Genomic DNA, 23,498 nt, shown 5'->3' on the forward strand with positions numbered 1-23,498 from the left:
CCTTGAAAATTAAACGTGGATACCCAATCAGAAACTTTGCTTTAAAAAGTGGGGTAATACGCACATATACACTTGTGCATACACACAGCATCATGAGCTTGACCAGCTTCAGAAAACAATTCTCAAGGGTGTGAAAAACCAACAGCAGAGGTTCCATGGGAATGGATGGGAGGAGCCAAGAAAGGCCCTGCCCACTGAAGCTGGCTCCCTGAGAATGTGGGGCAGAAGTCTCCACCTACTTTTGTTGGGCACATGTGAGAGTCTTCTAACCCTCTGATGCCAGAGAATGGGTGAGCTCGCTTCGGTGACTTGACTTAAAAAACGCGGATTGGTGGAACGTTAGAGAGGCAGGGCAGAGTCACGTCAGGCAGAGCACATTGGTACAGTATTTACGTCTATGATTAGAAACGAAAACCATAGATGATATATAGATATAGATATAGATATAGATATAGATATAGATATAGATATAGATATAGATATAGATATAGATATAGATATAGAATCGTGAAGAAGAATAGGAGGAGGAGGGAGAGGAAGGGGAGAGGAGGAAGAAAAGGAAGAAGAAGAGGAGGAAGAAGAGGAGAAGGAAGAAAAAGAGGGAGAGGAAAAGGATGAGGAGGAAGAGGAGAAGGAAGAGCAGGAAGCGAGATCCAGAACGACATAAAGACCTGAGGATGAATCTGCCATTTCCTAATGGATGCTGGGATATGTTAGCCGAGTATCTTAACTTCTCTGAGCCTTTTCAAAAATGGTGAATCATTATGCAGCAAGGCGTGTCCAGGATAAGGCGACGCCTATCATTGGTTGAGAAGGAAGGGTAGGTGGGGAAAAGTCTAGGAAGGAGAGAGGAAGAGGAGGAGGACCGAGGGAAGGAAGATGGAGACAGAGGTGGAGGATTCCGATCCAGGTGATCTAACTCAATTTTTATCTTGTGCATGTGGGCGGTCTAGAGCTTTGATTTTACTGGGCTAAAGAGGACAGTGTGTGAAAGAAATGGCTGAAAGGCAGTTGGAGCGTGAGGATCTGGTCCTGTTGCTTTCGAGGAGTGAGAATGTGCAGGGTCCGCAGAATGAGGTAGGGGTGTGTGTGTGTGTGTGTGTGTGTGTGTGTGTGTGTGTGTGTGTGCTGGACCTCGTGGCAGGGGAGCAGCCAGAGGGAGCTGGTGTGTGTGTGTGTGTGTGTGTGTGTGTGTGTGTGTGTGTGTGCTGGACCTCGTGGCAGGGGAGCAGCCAGAGGGAGCTGGTGTGTGTGTGTGTGTGTGTGTGTGTGTGTGTGTGTGTGTGCTGGACCTCGTGGCAGAGGAGCAGCCAGAGGGAGCGGATCCAGCTCTCAGGAACTGATAGCAAACGATCCTCTTTAATTTTTACCCCAACAGCTCAGTAGATAGAGAGCTCATATAGCATGCTCAAAATCCTGGGTTCCATCCCACCAACCGCCTACAACTGGGCCTGTTGCCAGATGCCTGTCTGTCATCCTGGCACTGGGAAGGTAGAGGCAGGAGGATCAGAAGACTTAAGGATATCCTCAGCTACAGAGTGAATTAGAGATCAGCCTGAGCTACATGAGACCTGTCTCACAGGAAAGAAAAATTACTGAACAATTAGGGTAGGGGTGTCCCCTGTGATAAATCTGTTGACCTATCAAGCAATACGGTAAATTTTGTTTGGGAGACTGACCCTCTTCCCTCTGTCAGCCCTTCTGCTTGGGGCGAGTTTGCCGCCATTCTCGGCTTCTCCAATGAACCAGCCTACACAGTGTATTCTAACAAGCGTTTTTAACGGCCCAGGGCTCTGAGCCAGGTGAGTTCCAGTTTTATTATGAGTAACAAATTAAATCAACTGGCAACAAAAGCCAAGGGCCTGATCTGTTGACCCCTTGTGAACCAAAACATGGGCAGCTACATTTGCACAGGGTCAGGGAGGAGCAAGCAGGTGCTTTCTGTCCCACGGAGCCAGGAACCAGCCTCACGGAAGGCACAAGACTGTTCTGAGACCATTCACAAATGGTGTGTTCTCACAAAGAAGCAACAGACACTCCTTTCTAAGAGAACCTCAGAGGCAAACAGGAAGAAAATCCAGCCCTTTCCCCCTTCAGTTTAGCCTTGCTAACACCATTGCTGGGAAGTCCCATGTCACAGACTCAAGCCAGATACTCCCAGCAGATCTGCTGTCTAAGAGGTGGGTTTGTCAACTGAGGTGTGACAGACGTTTTGAGCTGACCTGTTCTCTGTGGTGGGGACCAGCCTTTGCACGATGTCTCGCCTAGCTACCCGGTCCTCACCTACCTACCCTATGCTAGTAGAACCTCCTGGCTATGACAACATCTCCCCAGACACGTACAGAATCACCTCAGTAAGAACCCAAAGAGCAATGTGAAAGTGAGAAGAAATGACAGAGCTGACGCTGTGGCGGAGACCACTGGAGAGGGTCTGCCTTGTTTCAGTAACTTTTCTGTTACTGTGATACAAATCCTCTGAGAAAAGCAACATAGGGAAGAAAGGTTTGTTTTGGTTTATGGTTCTAGAAAGCTAGAGCCCATAGAGGGGAAGACATGGCACAGGCAGGGAAGACATGGTGACAGGAGCAGGAAGCTCGTGAGCCACATTTCTACCCACCCAGGAAGCAAGTAGTGGAGAGGCAGGAGGGGCCTGCCCCAGTGACATTCTTCTTATGGCAAGGCTACACCTCCTCAAACAATGCCACCATCTAGAAACTGAGCATTCTGACACAGGAGCCTATTGGGGACATTCCTCATTTAAGCCACAACAAAGCTTGCACAGAGCCTAAGATCTCACCCTCAGCACCGCATGCATACACCAAGCATGGTGGCAAACACCTTTCATGCCTGGGACTCCAAACCAACTCAAAGAAGGTGGAGAGACAGCCAAGTGGTTAAGGGTGTTCTTTCAGAGACCCAGTTTGATGACCAGGACCCATGTCAGATTGCTCCCAACTACCCGTAAGTAAACACAACACCCTCTCTGGCCTCTGAAGCATCCACATGCATATACATGCACATACATGCATACGCATGCCAATCAGACATACACACACAAGTAAAGATGAGTCTTAAAGAAAAAAGGTCAGCTGCATTCTTAGGCAGTGATACAAAGGAAAAAGAATAAAGGAAGACAGGGGTAGGACGGGGAGAAAAGAGAAAGGAGAGAGTTAGGTCAGAGTGAGGTTGGAAAGAAGAAGAAAGAGACACAGAAAAGTCCTCCTATCTGCTTCAATGTGGACAGAACCAGAAGACATCACGCTTTGTACATAGGAGGTGATCCTACAGGGACATACTGCTGGTTCCTAGAGTCACCAAATCCAAGACAGAAAGGCAGGTGCCCAGCACCACTGCAGGAAGGAGAGCTAATGTTTAATGACAATGGAAATTCAGTTTGGGTACAGGAGAAAGTTCTGGAAATGGGTGGTTGGGACTGTCATGGAGACATGTGAATGTCATGACTGCGGTTGAACTGTGCTCACATGCGGTCTGATTGGTAAACTCAGCACTACGTACTGTCTTGCATATTGGCTGCTCGTTTGTACGACACAGCATTTTTCATTTGTAACCCGGGCTGGCCTTGAACTTACAGTCCTTCAACTTCAGCCTTGATGATGCTAGAGCATCAGGTCTGATCCGCTCCACCCAGTGTTTAGAAACGTAGATCCAAGAACTACCAATGGAGTGCCCGGCCTTAAACGGGGCACCCAGGTCACATCCCCTCCCCAAGGCCTGAGAGCCACCAGCTGAGGCTGAAGAGCCGGGGCAGGACTGTAGGAGCCAGAGATTGGAGAGAGGCAGAGCAAACCAGTGTCTTCTGGACATAAGAGGCCCACCTCGGGGCTGGGGATTTAGCTCAGTGGTAGAGCGCTTACCTAGGAAGCGCAAGGCCCTGGGTTCGATCCCCAGCTCCGAAAAAAAGAACCAAAAAAAAAAAAAAAAAAAAAAAAGAGGCCCACCTCACTGGTGAACAACAGTCATGACTGCCAGCACACAGCCTGCACAAAATCAAGCCAGCCGGCATCCCAACACAAGCCCCAAACTACCTGAAGAACTAGTGACAGTTGGTTGATGGCCTCCGGGAAACAGAGACTCGCTTTTCTTTAAAAGTTTGGCCATTGATTGCTCACCACACTCCGGGGACAGCCCACACCCGGGAGCCTGTAAGCAGCCCAAATTAAACTCAGAGGTTTATTAAAGAAAAAGACAAGAAGTCGAGAGGGGCGGGGAGGTGGGGTGGAACTGGGAGCAGTTGAGGGAGTTCTAGGTATAAATGTGACCAAAATATAACGTACAAAATTATCACAGAGTTAATTAAAATATTATATTCAAAAAATAACAAGAGGATGGGGGAGATGGCCCAGTGATTAGGAGCTATGGCTGCTCCTCCAGAGGACCTGGGTTCCGTTCCCAGCACCATCTCTAACTCCAGTTCCAGGAGATAGGATACCTTTTCCTACCCTGCACAGACACAAGGCTACACATGGTATATAAACATATATGCAGGCAAAACACTCATAGTCATAAAGGAATTAAGAAACAAAGAACTCAGAGGAACTATGGCACCGAACCCCAGGCAAGTCACTCTCCTAGGTGGGTCCGTGTCTTCCAGCTAAACACGTCTGTTAGGTCGCACCAATCTCTTCACAGAGAAGGACTGGTGACCAGCTCCAGGTCAGTCGAACATGAACACGCTTGGCTGGGGTCAGCAGAATGGCTCAGTAGGCAAAGGCGCTCTCAGCCAAGCCTGACAACCTGAGTCCTTCCACACGGTGGAAGGAGAGAACTAACTCCCACACAAGTTGTTCTCTGACCTCCACACTCATGCGTACCCCCCCATATAAATGAATGTAACCTTCAAAACCTCCTCGATAGGCAATTAATGCTGCTTTGATATATCATACTAAAAAAAAAAAAACAAAAACAAAAACAAAAACAAAAAGTCCCAAGGCTAGGGAGACAACTCAGGTGGCAAATGCTCACCGCAAGAGCGTGAGGACTTGAGTTCCTGTCCTCAGCGTCCACAGAAAGACACCAGTCTGTAGCGGCTCCAATAGGAGGGAGAGGGGGCTGGGAATGTGGCAGGCAGATCTCCGCCAGCCAACTTAACCAATCAGTAAGCTGTCACTAATCGGTGACAAGCCACTCATCAGTGACAAACACGCTCAAAAATACGGTGGAAAGCATACGGAGGAGCAAGCGGCACTTGCCATCAACTCTGATGACCCCAGTTTAACCTCTAGGTCCCACACGGTAAGAGAAATGAACCAACTCCCAAAAGTTGTTCTGAGACCGTCACACATGCACAACAGCCATGCGCACACAAACACCCATGTGTGCATACACACACACACAGTAAATAAAATGTAATAAAACTTTTAAAAAAATGGAAGCTAGGAATCACGGGTGTTTTTTAGCAGAATACAGGAGAGCTGTGGGGGTGGCTGCAGAAGAAACTGTAAGGATTTGAAACATTGTTACCAAGGCAATATCATCCTGGAGTTAAGAGAGGAGAATTAAGCCTACTACAGCCAAAGCCTCCCCGGTGTGCAAGAAGTCCTGGGTTCCATCCCCAGATCTTCAAAATAACAACCACCGTCATGATGGTGATTATAATAATGATGGCTAATAAATAGAAATGGGGCACTTGGATTTCCTAAACACAGGCTTTTGGCTATTTTCAGCCTGGCCAGACATTCTATGAATCAGCTCACTCATAAATGGCTTCTAAAACTGCCAGTTAAAGCTAGGCGAGGTCTAGGGCTCAGACGGTAGAATACTTGCTTAGCATACATGGAACTCTGGTTCCATCCCAAGCATGGTGGAAGATTCCTGTCACCACAGCACTCAGGAGATATAAACAAAAAGATCATCAGCTCACGGTCATCTATGACTGTCTAGGGGGTTGAGGCCAGCTGGGCTACATGAGACCCTGTCTCAAAAAGATGTAAGACTGGCAGTGAATGTGAGGAATTGTCTTAATGTAAGAAGACTTAGCCCACTGTGAGTGGCACCATTCCCTAGGCAGGAGGCCCTGGGTTAAAAAAGCTAGCCAAGGCCTAGTAAGCATAGTCTCTGCTTCAGTTCTCAGTCAAGGTCCTACCCTGACTTCCCTCTGTGACCCCCTCTCTGCTTCCACCATATGGGTCCCAGGGATGGAACCCACAGTACCAGGCTTGGCCACAAGAGCCTTTATCCACCGAGCCATTCCACTTTTCTAGCCCCTGTTCATTTTCCTCCTGTGATGTTTTAAAGGGAAATGTCCCCAGGCTCATGCGTTTGAACCCCTATAGCCAAGACGGTGGTGCTGTCTGGCTGAGTTGTAGACCCCTAAGAATGCATTCATGGCGAAGGGAAGAAGATGGCTGGAGAAGATGACCCACTGACAGGAAGGACCTCCAGCACAGGCTCTTGCCAAGCCAGAGTCTCTGTCAAGCCTTCTCTGCCATGTTGAGTGGCAAGCTGAACCCTGCTTCCTTCCCTTGTTTCTGCCAAGAGCTGTGCAACGAAACATCCCATTCTACAGGACGCAGGAAGGCAAACGACTGAAAATGGCTTCAGGATGTCTCCAGGACTGAGGAGATTCACCACGCTCTGAAGAGATTCACTACCCGCCCCCTGCCAGAGTGAGCAATGGAAGCTCACTGAGAGGCCTTCTCAGCAGAGCAATGCCAAACTGCATAGATGACTCTGAGACAAACCAAGCTGCAAAGAAAAAACTGAGACCAGATCCGCTGCCCAGAAGACGCTTTCATCAACTGAGACATCTGGACAGGACATTCTCCACCCTGTTGGGCTGCCTGCGGACTGTGTGGTGGGTTCCAGGTTCCCAGCTTTGTGAGCTGTCACCCATGCTGTAGTGGGCCTTGGCGATGCAGCTGTCTTTGAGCCATTTCTCCTCCTGTAAGTGATCTCCTCACCTGCTCCTGTAAGTGACACAAATTAAACTCACTACGCTTAACCTTGATAGCAACTGTACTTCAGTCTGTCACGAGTTTGCTATCTTAGGGGAGTAGATGTGTGTGTGTTGCCTCTTCCCAGGAAAAGTTTTGTCCCACAACATGGGTGTTTTGCTACAGCAACGGAAACTGTAACTAAGTGGCCAGCAAAATAGCTCAGTGGGTAAAGATGGTCTTTGCCAAGTCCGACAATCGGAATTCAATTCCCTGGACCCACATGGTGAAAGGAAAGAACCAGTCCCTACAAGCCCTTAACCATGGTCTGCTACACACACACACACACACACACACACACACACACACTCACACACTCACGTACACACACACACACACTCACACACACTCACGTACACACTAGATAAAATGTAATAAGGAAATTTCTAAAGAAAAAAATAAATTCAAAAATAAAAGTAACAAGTGTAAAAGTAAACAAATGTAGTACATTAAAAAAACATGTAATTCAGCAGGAAGGAGAGTTACAGTCCTTAGTGGTGTAGCCAATACCCCACACACACATGCTCATGCAAGCAGCCCAAGGATATGAAACGAATCGCACACAAAATAATAAGGCAGGAGAGGTATTTGTTGGGAAGACGGGGCTCAGTGGGTGGGGGAGGGGATAAAAGAGACTAATAATGGACAATTACGATCGAAGTGCATAGAGAACAATAATTTTCAATGTAGCTATTATGTTCACACTTGAGGTGTAAATCCCCCTAAGGTACCGGTGATAGTAGCCTAAGTAGAAATTGTCGAATACTCCGAGTGTCACAAACTTTAGCCCTTTCTGAGGCCCGAATCCCAAGTCCAAGGGCAGTCCCATGGGTACTGCTCCTGTAAGTGGTTGTTCCGGTCACTGGGAGCTGCAGGGGTAGGGCCCAGAGAGGTCCCATCCCTAGAGAACACCACATCTCTGCAGGGAAGGTAATGTGGGGATGGAGAGATGGTTTGGTGGGCAGAGCACTCACCTGATAGCCTGAGTTTCACCCCTGAAGCCCACATGAAGACCCAGATGTGGTCGCAAGCATCTGTAAGCCCAGCACTCCGACCGCAAGACAAGCAGAGACAGAAGAGTGGGCTTGACGCTCTAGAGACCACTAGCATGCAGTACGCTACACAGTGTCAGAAATAAGAAACCCTGCTTCAGAACAAGGTGGAGTCCTCTGACCTCTACAAGTGCGACGCGACACGCACGTGCCCACACTCACGCATACACACACTTATGCACTAAATAAAATAAAGTAATAAAATAAGGTGGGAAACCAAGTGTGGATACTCTTACATCAACCTCTGGCCACCACACTCCTATGCACGGGAGAGTACACCCACCTGTGTGCACGTGTGTGCGTGCATGTGTGCCGTGTGCTATGCAACGCACACAAATCATGTTTAAAAGCCTAAGGTGGGATCAATTAAGCCTCAACAGGTAAACATGAGCCAATACTTCAAGGGTTGGGAGAGCGAGAGGAGGGGAGAAGGCTGCTGTCACAGCGATGACGACTTCATAAATGGCCTGTCTTTAAAACCGCATAATGTCATTTGCATCTGTTGGCCCCGGGAGACAGTCAAGAGTTCACGTTCACACCCCATTTGCTAAGCATGGCCCCAAACAGGAAAGCCAAGAGTAATTAGATAATTATCCTCTGCAGTGGGGGACAATTGAGGCAATCCAAATCAGATGGGACCCAGCTCTGACCACATTCTGGCTCGGTCACCTCACACTGCCTGGGAACTTCCTTTTGGAATACAATCATGGACATAACTGTTGGCAAGAGGCAGGCAAGTCCGCCTGGCCTGCAGGAGCCTGGTGAGGGAGCTGGAAAGTCGAAGGAAATCAAGCACGGGGTTATCATTAATCAGTGAGCAAGGCAGCAGTGAGGAGGTGAGACGTCCCCGCGTTCCCTTCATAGAGAGCAACTGCTTTCGGTGCTCTCTTTTTAAGTGAAAAAAAATTAAATTTAAAAATAAATGAATTTGAAGGAATTTCAGTTACATCGTGAGTTTAAGGTGAGGCCAGCCTGGGCTACGTGAGATCCTTAGTATGAAGTAATAAGTTAAAGTAAGAACCTGAGATATTCGCCCAGAATGCACACGGCCCCTAGGGTCTACTCGCAGCACAAAAAATAAGAGACAGAAATATTAAGAGGGCTCCCGTGACCAGCTGGACACAGGAATTAGGAGAGAGGATGTGACTGACCCTAAACCCATGTCAGGCTGTAAGCCCATTGCAGCAGCAGCCGCAGCTTCCCCTTGACCTTTCTGCCAGCCTCAATTTCTGGTCCATAAATGGGGGAATCCTACCAGCCTTGACTTACTGGCTGAGATCAGTCCCACTTGCGCATGCGCCACTCTCCATACACCTAGAGAAGAGAAACCCTCCGAGCTCTACAGGAGCGGGGATGGGGAGCGCGCCTCCAGCACACCCAAGCATCTCCGAAGTCTGTGTAGAAGAGAAACTATCTAGGGAATGTGTTTTCAACAAAGCCAGTGCCAGAGGAACACATGTCTCCAGCACAAGCTGTGGCCTTTAAAAGCCTGCAGCCTCCCAGGCTGGCCCCCAGGCACGGGGAAGCCACCTCCTTTGGCTGGCAGGGCCTCGTAGGTTGGAGCCAAGAGCCACGAGCTGCACCAGATGCTGGATTCCAGAACTCAGAATAACTCATTAATTTGGTAAGGCTCAAGCCACCAAGGAAACCGAGAACGGAGGAGATCTCTGTGGAACACTGCAGAAGCCCCATAAAAAGGGGGCGGGGGGGGGAACCTACAGGAAGCTGCTTCTGAAGGAAAAAAAATCAAAAGCTATGTATTTCACCATCACTCACCCAGCCACTCTTCCAAATTCCTGACGTTTGAGTGCTCAGTGCTTACAACAAAATCTCAAATACGACCGACTGACCGACCGTCAGAGCGTTTACCCTTTTGGTGCTGCAGGTGATGGAGCGCATGGCCTCACACTGACCAGTCAAACACTCTACAGCACCCCTCATCCCTCCCAGGGAAATCTTAGGCAGGAGCTCCACCCTGAGCCACACCCACAGTCAGCAGGGGGCTGGGGCTCAGTTGCTAGGGTACTTGCCTAGCCTATGGGAGCCTGGGTTCCACCCCCAATGCTACATAAACCCAGCATGATGGCGCAGTCCCAACATGGAGAAGGAACAGAAGTACAAAGCAATATGCTCTGACAAATATATCAAGTTCAGGGCCATCCTGGGCTACATGGGACCCTATCTCAATAAATAGCAAGCCAACACAATCTAAAATAACCTGGGTAAATGTATTTAGTCCTGTTCATCAAGTCTCTGTCTTCTCATCAGAATGCTTTTGGTTATGATCAATAATTAATTCTGTGTTTTCAAATAGCTAGGAGTGGCTGGCGTGATGGCTTCATGGTTAAGAGCACTTACTACTCTTCCAGAGGACTGAGGTCCAGCTCAGCACCAATGTCAGACAGCTCCCAATCACCTAAAGCTCCAGATCCAGGAGATCCATTGCTCCCTTCCGATGTGTGTGTGCGTGTGCGTGTGCGTGTGCGTGCGTGTGTGTGTGTGTGTGTGTGTGTTCGCACATGCGTGCCTACACAATATGCACAATTAAAAATAAAGATAAATCTTTTAAGGAAATAGTTTAGAAGTGGCACTTGGTGGTTTGCACCGGCAATCCCTACACTTGGAAAGACTGTGAGTTCAAGGCCAAACTGGACTACATATCAAAGCCTTGTCCCAAAACAAAACAAAAAAACACTAGTAGAAGCTAGAGGTGTAACTGGGAGGGAGAGGGTCTGTCCGGCATGCTCAAGGCTACCACGGGTTTGAACCCTGGCACCACAGCAGGCACACCCAAAACAAAAGAGCAAAAACTCCTTCTAAGTACAAAAGAAACCAGAAAGAGGCCAGGGACTTGGCTGCCATGCCAGCATGTGGCCGCAGCTGATCTCCATCCAAGACCCATGCAGATAGCCCAGCATGACCCTTTATCAGCGCTAAGGAAGAGGTCACAAGAAGCAGATTCCTGGAGCTCACTGGCCAACCAATCCAGTCTTTTGGTAAGCTCCAAGTTCAGTGAGAGACCCTGTCTCAAAACATAAGGCAGGGGGCCAGAGAGGCGGCTCAGAGAGTACAGGGGCTTGTGGCCAAACCTCTCCACCTGAGTTGATCCCCAAGTCATCTGATCACTGCACGTGAAAGAACGCACGAGAGGGAAAAAAACTTAATTAATAGATGAATAAATGTAATTTTAAAAGGGTGGAGAGAGGTTGAAGAGAACACCCTGCCGTCCACAAGCCACATGCACACAGATTTGTGCCTATCTGCCAGAACATGTGACACAGATGAACACAAAACACACAGAGAACACACACCCTAAAAGAAACCTGTAATACTTTAACTGAACATTTAAAATAGAAAAAAATAGTCAGTCGTGTGAAGAAAAAAAAAACAGGAAAGAAAACATGAAAGAGAAGAGAAGGTCTTCTTTGTTCGTGGATTTGATTTTTATATAAGACATTTGGAAAGGGAATGTTGGCGCAAACTTGACCCCACCAAGCAAGCCCTGAAAGCACGTGAGTATACTGAGGCTGGAGCGAATTAAGTCCATCTCAGTCTCCCTCCCAAATGAAGGACGTGTTCCCATCTCTCAATGCTACCAAACAAACGAACAGTAGCAAAGAATAAAGCAGCAATTTCCTGCCAAAACACCACATTCCACATCCACACGGGAACCGTCCACTCCCAGCCCAGACATGGGATGGACTTTGAGTGGAGGCAACAGAAAGTGAGAGGAGAAAATGATCCCAGCGGAGAGGCTCCGCTCATCCCTACAGGAAAAACCACACAGGAGAAGAATGGGAGAAGGCAGCCCCACATCCTTCTCGCTCTCTGGTCTCTCCCTCAGATTTACAGAGGATACACTGTATCCAAACATCTCCAGGACCCCCTGACTTTGTTACCATTCCTGTTGCTGTGATAACATAAAACGGCAAAAGCAATTTAAGAGAGAAATCGTTTGGTTTGGTCAACAGTTTGAGGTACAGCCCACCAGGGTGAGAAGTCATGGTGGCAGGAGGTTGAGGGAGTACTGTTACATCACAGTCAGGAAGCAGCAGAAGGACGGATACTGGTGCTCTGCTGACTTTCTTGTTTTATAAAGTTTAGGATCCCAGCCCAGGAAATGGTACCACCCACAGGGAGCAATTGACCCTGTTCTAGGTTTAATTAGCCTGAACTAGGTTTCGTCAAGTTGAAAAGTGAAATGAACTCTAACAGCCTAGATAGCCAAGACAGACATTTGTATATGTGTGGACACAGAAGCCTTTAAACACGGGAAGAGGCAAATGTTTACCAACCAAAGTAGAATGACTAGCCGTACACTGGAACATTATTCAGCTTTGAAAAGGAACAGAATTCTAGTTCATGCTACTATGTGGGTAGACCTTGAGGGAACGGTGCTCAGTAAACTAAGCCCATCACAAAAAGATTTTACTCTTAGGAGGTCCCTAAAATGTCAGACCCATAAAGAAAGACACCAGGGGCTGAGAGAGAGCTCAGGAGACGTGTTGAGAAATGGAGATGGTGAATTTGGGAAATGAGAAAGTTCTGGAAAAGGGTGTCAATAATTGCACAACTATGTGGATGTGTTTCATGTTGCTTAACTACACTCTGAAAAAAAAAAGTTAAGATGGTAAACTGTGGTTTATCTGTCTTTTTCACACCCACCAGGATAGATGACAGACAGACAGACAGACAGACAGACAGACAGACAGAGCCAGGTCTGGTGATCCAGACTGGTAATCCCAGCTATTGGGGAGGTTAAGATCAAAGGATCAAAAGCCCAAGCTCAGGGCTTGCCTGGGCAACTTAGTGAGAGCAATGTGTCAAAATGTCAATCAGACAGGAAGAGAGGTCCATCAGGTAGAGACACTTGTCACACAGGTCTGTTTGCCTGAGTTCAAATTGCCAGAGCCTGTATAAAAGTCAGATATAGGGCCACATGTCTGAAACCCCAGTATTACTATGGCAACATGAGGGGCAGAAATAGGAGAATCACCTGAACCCCACACACAAATTAGTCTGGTGTACAAAACAGCAAGAAACATGGAAAGGGACTGCACACAGAAACAATCCCCAAAGGTTGTCTTCTAATCTCCACATGTACACCTTAGTATATTCATTCATGCTGGTGCACATGCACGCACACACACACACACACACACACACACACTACATTCTACAAGACCATGATATCTGCTTTCTTTTTTACTTATTTTATACTACTTACTTATTTTTATGTATTTGAGTATTTTGCATACATGCATGTCTGTGCCTAGTGCCCTCAGAGGCTAGAGGAGGCCGTCAGATCCCCTGAGGCTGGAGTTACAGATGGCTGTGAGCCACCATGTGGGTGCTGAGAATCAAGCCTGGGTCCTCTGCAAGAGCAGCTAGTGCTCTAACCACTGGTCCATGTCCACTTTCATATTCCCCTGCCTTATGATAGACAGCTTTTAATTATCAATTTCATAGAATCTAAAATCAACATCTGGGAGATGGGCCTCTGGACAGTCCTGTAGGGGACTGATGTGGGAAGGCCCATGTGACTTGTGGATGGAACCGTTCCCTGGGTCCTAGACAATATCGGACAGAGAGAAGGAACTGGGCACCAGCATGCATCCACCGCTCTCAGCCTCCCAGTCATGAGTGTGAGGTGATCAGCTGCTTATGTCCCTGTGTGATAGACAGTACCCTTGAACTCTTCTCCCTTAAGTTACCCCGTCGATGTATTTTCCTCACAGCAACAGGTATGAAAACTGAAACACACCTCCATCTCAGGGAGGAGTCACACAGCGAACTCGAAGTAAAGAAGACGGGAGCTCTGGTGGGTGCCCTTCACAAAGCTGATGGGACCACTCCTGTGACAACAGGAGTCAGAGGTGCACCTTGAGGATATAAAAGGGAGGAACCCGTTTATATACATGTTGCCCACTCGGGGATCACATGGTAAGCGCACCCCATATTGTGTGGCCAATCAGAAGTTCAAGCTTTGGCCTGTGGTAGGTTTAGATGTGGTACAGGTGTGACCGCCCGAGGGGTCATGTGTCTCCCAAGCATGACAGGTGGTAGCCCTATTGAACACGTTTCAATTACCTGCACAAGACCTGCACGTGATTGACCCTGATGGCATTCCATCATGAAGAAGCAGGGGTTAGTATGGCCTTGTACCTCCCTGAAAATCTATTATAGGCCTTTAAAGGTTATCAGGAAGGGAGGCTCATGATGTTCCAACCTCTCTCTGAAGATAGCTCACAATTGCTAACGGTGGGGACTCGGGAGAACCCCGCCCTTCCCTGTAGATGTATTATAGACAGTTAGTGGTTACTGGAGTGGCTTAGGAGTTCTGCCTCTCCCTAAAGATAGACAGCTAACAGTTGAAGGGAGCTCATGAGTCCCCACCCCTTTAAGCAGTTAAAGGTTGCTGGGAGAGAGGGGACACGAGGTCTTACCCATTGCTAAGCAGTTAACAATTAATAGGAGGAAGGTCTCACAAGGCCCCACCTCTCTCTGATGGAAAGCTGGAGTTGCTAGGAGGAACAGTTGCTAGGAGAAACAGGAAGAGGCAGTTTCTTTCAGTGGTATGGATGGCCAAACTGGTAGGTTGACAACACACTCACGGAAGTAATAAAATGAATCTCACCGAGTCCAGGCAGAAAAGTAGAAGGACTATTTGAAAAGAGAGATGGGAACAGCAGGAGAGGAAAGAACAGGGTAACTGGGAGAACTATGATGAACGAACATTATAACCATGTATGAGAATGCTGTGTGAAAAACATTATGTGTCTATCACTAATATGCATTAATCACAAGAGAACTTTAAAACTGAAGAGCATTCCTGCCTCACTAAGGCGTGCCCTTTGCCAAGGCGCTTGGAACCATGAATGGCAAAGTTCATTTCTTGTTTGCACAATTATCTCCGGAAGGCTAAAGAAAGATCGCTGGGGATCACGCTGCAAAGTCAACAGAGATAAACAGTAACAATTGTATCAAGCTGGCTTTTTGTTTTGTTTTGTTTTGTTTTCCAGTCATATCTTCAAACAGCCATTCATACAGGAATTAAGCGTGCAATTCACAACACACGTAAATGCAAAGAGCCCAAACAGAACTAATGAACACAGACAGATTGCTACACAAGCCTCAGGTAACAGCCTCATCTTCCTCTCAAGTCTCCTAGGAGTCCGACTGAATGCACACGCGTGCTTGCAGCACATGCTAGGAAATGTTGACTCGAGGTGAAGTTCTAGGGACTGGGGGTGTGGCTCACTTGATCCGTGCTGGCCTGGCATGCAGAGAGCCTTAAGGTAGATGCTATCACCACATAAAAGTGGTTATGGCGGCACTGAGGAGGAGGTGAGGGCAAGATGATCGATGATCAAGAGTTCAAAGTGAGCCTGAGCTATACAGCCAGCAAAGTTTGAGGCCAGCCTGGGCTACATGAGGCTCTGTCCCAGAAACGGACAAACAAAAACGTATGGGTCTAGGGAGAGTGGGCTAAATTTGTATTTATCATTGCTGCTGCTGCTGCTGCTGCTGCTGCTGCTGCTGCTGCTGCTGCTGCTGCTACTGTTTGAGTAACTGATGACTCCAGGGACTTGTGCATCACAAGCTATGTCAAGTTACACAGGTTCATCATTTAGCCAAAGAAGGGCTACAAAATGTGATCCTCCTGCCTGAGCCTCCCAACTGTCTAGGAAGACCTTCATAAGCAATACAAGCAGTTGGGGATGCATAACTTCATCTACAATTCTGAAATAAAGGACAAGTTATAAAACAAAGAATATACAGCTACCACAAGAAGACCTACAGAGCCAACTCACTTGGGCCTGTGTGGGCTCACAGAGCCTGAACTGCCAACCAAAGAGGACGCAGGGTCTGGAACTAGACCCTGCACATTTGTAGATGTGCAGCTTGGTCGTCGTCTGGGTCCCCTGACAATTGGAGCGGAGGAGTCTCTGACTCTGTTGCTTGCTACTGGGTCCTCTTCCCCTACCTGGACTCCCGGTTAAGCCTCAGAGGGAGAGAATTTGCCTTGTCCTGCTGGAACTAGATGCTCCACCAGGGTGAGGTGAGACCCAAGGCGGGCTTCTCTGAGGACAAGGGGAGGAGCGTAATGAGGGAAGGGATTTGTAAGGGCAGGACTAGGAGAACAGGAGAGAGGGGGTTGTTATTGGGATGTGGAATGTAGCATGTGCATTGTAGGCACCCCTGTACGTGTGTAGCAGCCGTGAGTAGCCTGCTCTTTTACCCTCCACTTTATTCCCACGAGAAGGTCATTCACTGAGCCCAGGGCCAAGCTGGCTGGCAGGCAGGAAGCCGTGACAGAGATGGAGTTGCAGAGACACACATGGCCACACCCAGCTTTTTACATAGGGGCTAGGGATTTGAACTCTGGTCTTCGAGTTTGCTCAGCAAGTGCTCTTAGCCACTGAATTGTCACTCCAGACACTGTGTCTTAAGACTCTTTTTAAACTAGTGGGGCTGGTTGACCATGCTACATGGGTAGGCTTTACCAGTGAGGCACATCTCCAGGCTCCGTTTTTGTTGTTGTTGTTCTTGTTGTTGTTTGTTTGTTTGTTTGTTTGTTTTAATTAGGCAAAATAGCCAGTAAGAAGTTCTAAAATGGGGGACTGGAGAGATGACTCAGCGGTTGAGAATATTGGCTGCTCTTCCAGAGGTTCTGAGTTCAATTCCCAACAACCACATGGTGGCTCACAACCATCTGTAATGGGATCTAACGCCCTCTTCTGGCATGCAAGTGTACATGCAGCTAGAGCACTCACACACCAAATTTTAAAAAGATGGGGTTGGGGATTTAGCTCAGTGGTAGAGCGCTTGCCTAGCAAGTGCAAGGCCCTGGGTTCGGTCCCCAGCTCTGAAAAAAAAAAAAGAGAGAGAGAAAGAAAGCCTAAACGTACTCTGGATGATTTTGCTACTTTTCCTGCCGTCGTTGTGAACAATTCTTTGACAAGAAACAACTGAAGGGAGGAAAATGCATGGCAGCTGGCAACTGGGAACAAAACAGAAAGGACAGGAATTGGACCAGGCCCCATCTCCAACAACCCACTTGCTCTAAGGTTCCCCACTTCCTAAAGGGTCCACAAACTTCCCCAAACCCCAAATGTTCAAACACACGAGTCTCTCAGGGACAGTGCATATTCAAACCACAGTAGTGGTCAACACAGTTTGAAAAGAGTTTGGCCCAGGCATTAGGATGCTCTGGAGACAGAATTGGGAGGGTGGCTTGAGCCCAGAGTTCAAGACCAGAAACCAACCACACGCCTTCCTGGTTTCATTTATGTTGCTGGGATTAAGGTCCCGAAGAAAGCAACTTTATTTGGCTCACAATTCCTGGGGAAATCAGTGTGGCAGGATTCCAAAGCAGCTGGTCACAAGCACAGTCCAAGGCAGGGACAAAGGCACCCATGTCTTGCTACCTTTTCCCTTCCTGTACAGGACAGGGAGTGATAGCACCCACCATGCTAAGAGCGAATGTCATTAAAACAAACCCGCACGGCCAACCCAACGCAGACAGTCCCTCGGTTAGACTCTGTCCCCAGCGATTCTAGACTGCGTGAAGTTAACAGATGCCATACCCGAAAATAAAAAATAAATCAATATTAAAAATGTTTTAAGCCTGATCCTCCCTTCTCTGAGAGAAAAGCTATGGTATAAAATTATACAGCCGAAGACATTTGTACACCATGTCTCTTAGGTGCTTTCTGGCATTTGAAACGCGGCCTAGAAAAGTCGAGGGAGGTTAGCTCAGTGATGAAAAGTTGTGCCACCAAATTATGAAGATGTAAGTTCAGTCCCCAGAACTCCTGGTTTTTTAGGTGGTGGGAGAAGCGGATAACAAGTTGACACCAATGTATGTAAACATGGCTACTTATACATACACATATGAATGTATCCATACCTTGTGGCACACACCTGTGATCCTGCGGATGAAATCAGGAGGTAAAGGCTGGGTGGTCAGGCTCAACTATGCCGTGAACTCAAGGCCAGCCAGGCCACATGAGAAATAACTTATACACATAATTGCATGTGAATAGGAATAGAGCGCCAGACCCGCCGAGCACAGCTGCCTCCTGTCTATCTCCGGCTCCCAGAAAAAAAAAAACGAAGTTTGAGGAAAGAGGAGGACAGACCCTCTGGGCAGATGTCGGCTATATTGCAAAACCTACTTCCTGCCCCTCAACACTACTCTTAGTCAAAAACAATAAAAAGAACAGAAGGAACACAGCCTCCAGATGGCAGATGCAAAAGCCCTTATTAGATTTCAAACGAAAACTACTACGACCTTACTTCCACCATGACAAAGGCCGGCTAAATACGAGGATGAATCACAGTGCCCTTCTGAAGAAAAGTCAGTCTGACATCACCTCCAGTCATACTGGCTTTTCAGCAAGCTCACACTGAAACAGACAGAAATAGACAGGAAGGCCGTGGGGGCAGGGGCCCGACGGGTCACACTCAGCCCTGGCTGAGAACTCCCAAACCCAAACCATAAAACCACAAGGACAAGACGAGAGAAAGAGAAAGTGCTTTTGTAAAACATACCCTGGCAGTTCCACAAAGCCAGGCATCGGGTGGAGAAGTCTCACTCCATTTATGGAAAATTAGTGTTTTCCCTTGGACGGCTGCGTACTATGGATTTGCACTTGGACGTCACCTATTGCTCCTGCTACTGTGAAATAGTCCCTGAAATCAACCGAACAGTCAGTTACCAAAGAGCTACCTGCAATTCTCTAAACAAAACCTCCAGCTCGCACACTGGGTGGCTCAGCAGGGTACTTCCCTTCCATGAATAAGGACCTGGACTTCATCCCCAGCACATTGTAAAAATTGGGTCTCTTGGTACACAGGTATACTCTCATGACTCAGGAGGTGAGGTAGGAAGATCAGTTTAAGGTCATCCTCAGCTATACCCAGTCCTGGGCCAGCCTGAGCTAATAGAGTCTGAATAATCAATAAACCAGGACGGCACATTGGCCTGGCAGACAGGAGACCCGAGTTCCATTCCCAGCACAACATAATCCTGGGTGTACGGTGCACACTTGTCATTTCTGGGCTGCGGAGGTAGGTGGAAGAGGAGGATCAGGAGATCAAGGCCAACCTAAGATACATAGGAAGTTCGGTAACAAGTTTGGTTCCCTGAGACTCTGTCTCACATTAAAAATATAAAAACGTTTTAAAGCCCCATCAACTTGAAACTTTGATAACCCATCACACTAATTGAGGATTAGTTTGTTTTGCTTTGTTTCAATATTTTGTAGACTCTCTCTCTCTCTCTCTCTCTCTCTCTCTCTCTCTCTTTCTCTCTATCTCTCTCTCTCTCTCTCTCTTTAACTTGTATTCTATGTAGGAGTGTTCTGCTGCATATACACCTGGGTGCCAGAAGAGGGCATTAGATTCCCTTATAGATGGTGTGAGCCACCATGTGGCTGCTGGGAATTGAACTCAGGACCTCTGAAAAGGTATCCATTGCTCTTAACTACTGAGTGAGTCATCCTTCCAGCCCCCAAGGAATCCTTTTAAGCAACAATTTGACACAACCTAGAGTCATTTAGGAAGAAAGTCTCAATGAAGGACTGTTTACATCGGGTTAAAGTGTGTGTGTGTGTGTGTGTGTGCGTGTGTGTGTGTGTGTGTGTGTGTGTGTGTGTGTGTGTGTGTGCTGGGGGGGGAGGGCATTTTAATTTAATTGACGTGGAAAGATCTCACCCATGATAGGCAGGAAGTCCTGAACTGTGCAGAGAAATGAAACGGAGTAAGCAAATATTTCTCTCTGTTCTTCACTGCCGATGTGATGATCAGTTGCTTGAAATTCCTGCCTTGACTTCCCCACAGTAATGACCTGTCTCCCGGCACCAGGAGTAAGCTGAGGTAAGCCCCTTTCTCCCTCGTTGATTTTTGTCACTGTATTTTATTGTAGCAACAGAAATGAAACTAAGAAACAGTGAAAGCTCTTTTTTTTTCAACCTGAAAACTCAGTGACTCACACTTGCTCAACCAGAGAAGGTGCAGTCAAAACAAGGAGCTGCCCACCCCTCCCCGAAGCTGCTCGGGTGATTATATCCACAGGTCAATTAACTTCCACTCAACCTGCTTCACTTGTCGTAAAATAGCCATGAAATAAGGATGATTTGGGGGTTCCTAAGGTGACAAAACTAGATCATTTATATAGCAGAACTGAACGAGCTACATTTATTCCAATGGGGAACAAAAATGATATATGAAAATACCATCAGGGAGTCTTTAGACAAAACAAAGAAAACAAGAAGGTATATATCAAGGACCAATGAGAGCAGCAAAAGGCAAATCAAGAGTGAACTTGTGGAGTGCAGACATCCTGAGACCGCAGGACAGACTGCCACTTCTGCACACCTCTGCCCACATCCCTGGTCCAAGGAGAAACTGCACAGTGCCTCTGGACACAGGGATATAGGAACAGTCAGCCTCCCGTGCCCGAGGTTCACGTCTGAGCCCAGGACCGAACTGAACCAGCCAAACAGCTCCCTGCACCCAAATCCTGCGGGGGAGAGAGCTAGAACCTCAGAAGTGTGGATACTCCTGAGAAGTCAGAGGAGACTACCCTCTGCCCACAGTCCAGGCCCAAGAGGGAATCGCATAGTGCCAACTGTGCCTGCTGGGTGCAAGGACCTGGGAGCAATCAGGGGCAGGACCCTTTGATTCCTGCCCATGCCTAGAGCTAAAAGACAGTCACCAGGAACACCAACACACCTGAAATCAGAGCACCTGTTCTCAGGAAAGGCTGAAAGAAAACAGGAAAACAGCTCTACAGGAGTGCTGACACAGAGGACTACAGCAGGGTCAACTCACTCTCAGAAACAGCAAGACAAGCAAACACCAGAGACAACCCAATGGCTAGAGGCAAGCACAGGAACCTAAGCAACAGACACCAAGACTACTTGGCATCATCAGAGCCCAGTTCTCCCACCAAAGAAAATACTGGATATACAAACACACCAGAAAAGCAAGATTTAGATTTAAAATCACATTGTGTGATAATGATGGAGGACTTTATGAAGGACATAAAGACTCCCTTAAAGAAATGCAGGAAAACACAAGTAAACAAGTAGAATCCCTTAGAGAGGAAGCACAAAAATCCCTGAAAGAATTACAGGAAAACACAATCAAACAGGTGAAGGAAATTGAACAAAACCATTCAGGATTTAAAAATGGAAATAGAAACAATAAAGAAAGCACAAAGGGAGACAACCCTGGATACAGAAAACCTGGGGAAGAGACAAAGAGTCGTAGATACAAGCATCACCAACAGAATACAAGAGATAGAAGAGATTATCTCAGGGGCAGAAGATACCATAGAAAACATTGAAACAACCATCAAAGATAATGTACAACACCAAAACCTCCTAGCCCAAAACATCCAGGAAATCCAGGACACAATGAGAAGATCTAAGGATAACGGGTGTAGAAGAAAGGGAAGATGCCCAACTTAAAGGGACAGTAAATATATTCAACAAAATCATAGAAGAAAACTTCCCTAACCTAAAGAAAGAGATGCCCATAAACATACAAGAAGCCTACAGAACTCTAAATAGATTGGACCAGAAAAGAAATTCCTCCTGTCACATAATAGTGAAAACACCAAATACACAAAACAAAGAAAGACTATTAAAAGCAGTAAGGGAAAAAGGTCAAGTGACATATAAAGGCAGACCTAAAAGAATTACACCAGACTTCTCACCAGAGACTATGAAAGCCAGAAAATCCTGGATAGATGTCATACTGACCCTAAGAGAACACAAATGCCAGCCCAGGCTACTGTATCCAGCAAAACTCTCAACTAACAAAGATGGAGAAACCAAGATATTCCATGACAAAACCAAATTTACACAATATCTTTCTACAAATCCAGCCCTACAAAGGATAATAGATGGAAAACACAAGGAGAGAAACTACACGATACAGAAAGCAAGAATATAATTTCCTTGCAATGAAACCAAAAGAGAGACATACAAACATAATTACACTTCTAATAACAAAAATAACAGGAAGCGACAATCACTATTCCTTAATATCTCTCAACATCAACAGATTCAATTCCCCAATAAAAAGACATAGACTAACAGACTGGATACATAAAGAGGACCCAGCATTTTGCTACATGCAGGAAAGACAGACACTACCTCAGAGTAAATGGCTGGAAAACAACTTTCCAAGCAAATGGCCCAAAGAAACAAGCTGGAGTAGCCATTCTAATATCAAATAAAATTGACTTTCAACCAAAAGTCATTAAAAGTGATAAGGAAGGACACTTCATATTCATCAAAGGAAAAATCCACCAAGATGAACTCTCAATCCTAAATATCTATGCTCCAAATGCAAGGGGACCCACATTCATAAAAGAAACCTTACTAAAGCTCAAAGCACACATTGCACCTCACACAATAATAGTAGGAGATTTCAACACCCCACTCTCATCAATGGACAGGTCATGGAAACAGAAATTAAACAGAGACATAGAGAAACTAACAGAAGTTATGAACCAAATGGATTTAGCAGATATTAATAGAACATTCCATCCTAAATCAAAAGGATATACCTTCTTCTCAGCACTTCATGGTACATTCTCCAAAATTGACCAAATAATCATTCACAAAACAGGCCTCAACAGATACAAGAAGATAGAAATAATCCCATGCGTCCTATCAGACCACCATGCACTAAGACTGGTCTTCAAAACAACAATAATGAGAGAAGCCCACATATACGTGGAAGTTGAACAATGCTCTACTCAATGACAACCTGGTCAAGGAAGAAATAAAGAAAGAAATTAAAGACTTCTTAGAATTTAATGAAAATGAAGTACAACATACCCAAACTTATGGGACACAATGAAAGCTGTGCTAAGAGGAAAACTCATAGCGCTGAGTGCCTGCAGAAAGAAACAGGAGAGAGTATATGTCAGCAGCTTGACAGCACATCTAAAAGCTCTAGAACAAAAAGAAGCAAATACACCCAGGATGAGTAGAAGGCAGGAAATAATCAAACTCAGAGCTGAAATCAACCAAGTAGAAACAAAAAGGACCATAGAAAGAATCAACAGAACCAAAAGTTGGTTCTTTGAGAAAATCAACAAGATAGATAAACCCTTAGCCAGACTAACCAGAGGTCACAGAGAGTGTGTCCAAATTAACAAAATCAGAAATAAGAAGAGAGATATAACAATAGAAACTGAAGAAATTAAAAAAAAATCAGATCTTACTACAAAAGCCTATATTCAATAAAACTGGAAAATCTGGAGGAAATGGACAATTTTCTAGGCAGATACCAGGTACCAAAGTTAAATCAGGAACAAATAAACCATCTAAACAACCACATAACTCCTAAAGACATAGAAGCAGTCATTAAAAGTCTCCCAACCAAAAAGAGCCCAGGTCCAGACGGGTTCAGTGCAGAATTCTATCAGACTTTCATAGAGGTCCTCATACCGAAACTGTCCAAACTA

At 46.5% G+C, this 23,498-nt stretch overlaps 1 protein-coding gene and 1 long non-coding RNA gene across 5 annotated transcripts in view; one reads left to right on the top strand and one right to left on the bottom strand.

Annotated features, from left to right (window-relative positions):
- Positions 1-23,498, bottom strand: part of Insr (insulin receptor) — a 138,074-nt gene that overhangs the window by 79,554 nt on the left and 35,022 nt on the right.
- LOC134481144 (uncharacterized) lies at positions 828-6,967 on the top strand. Its single transcript, XR_015634505.1, has 2 exons — positions 828-910; positions 6,256-6,967. It is a non-coding gene; the product is annotated as an uncharacterized LOC134481144 (long non-coding RNA).

This window comes from Rattus norvegicus, chromosome 12, assembly GCF_021556685.1.
Source record: "Rattus norvegicus strain SHRSP/BbbUtx chromosome 12, alternate assembly SHRSP_T2T, whole genome shotgun sequence".
In the NCBI taxonomy this organism is placed as follows: domain Eukaryota; kingdom Metazoa; phylum Chordata; class Mammalia; order Rodentia; family Muridae; genus Rattus; species Rattus norvegicus.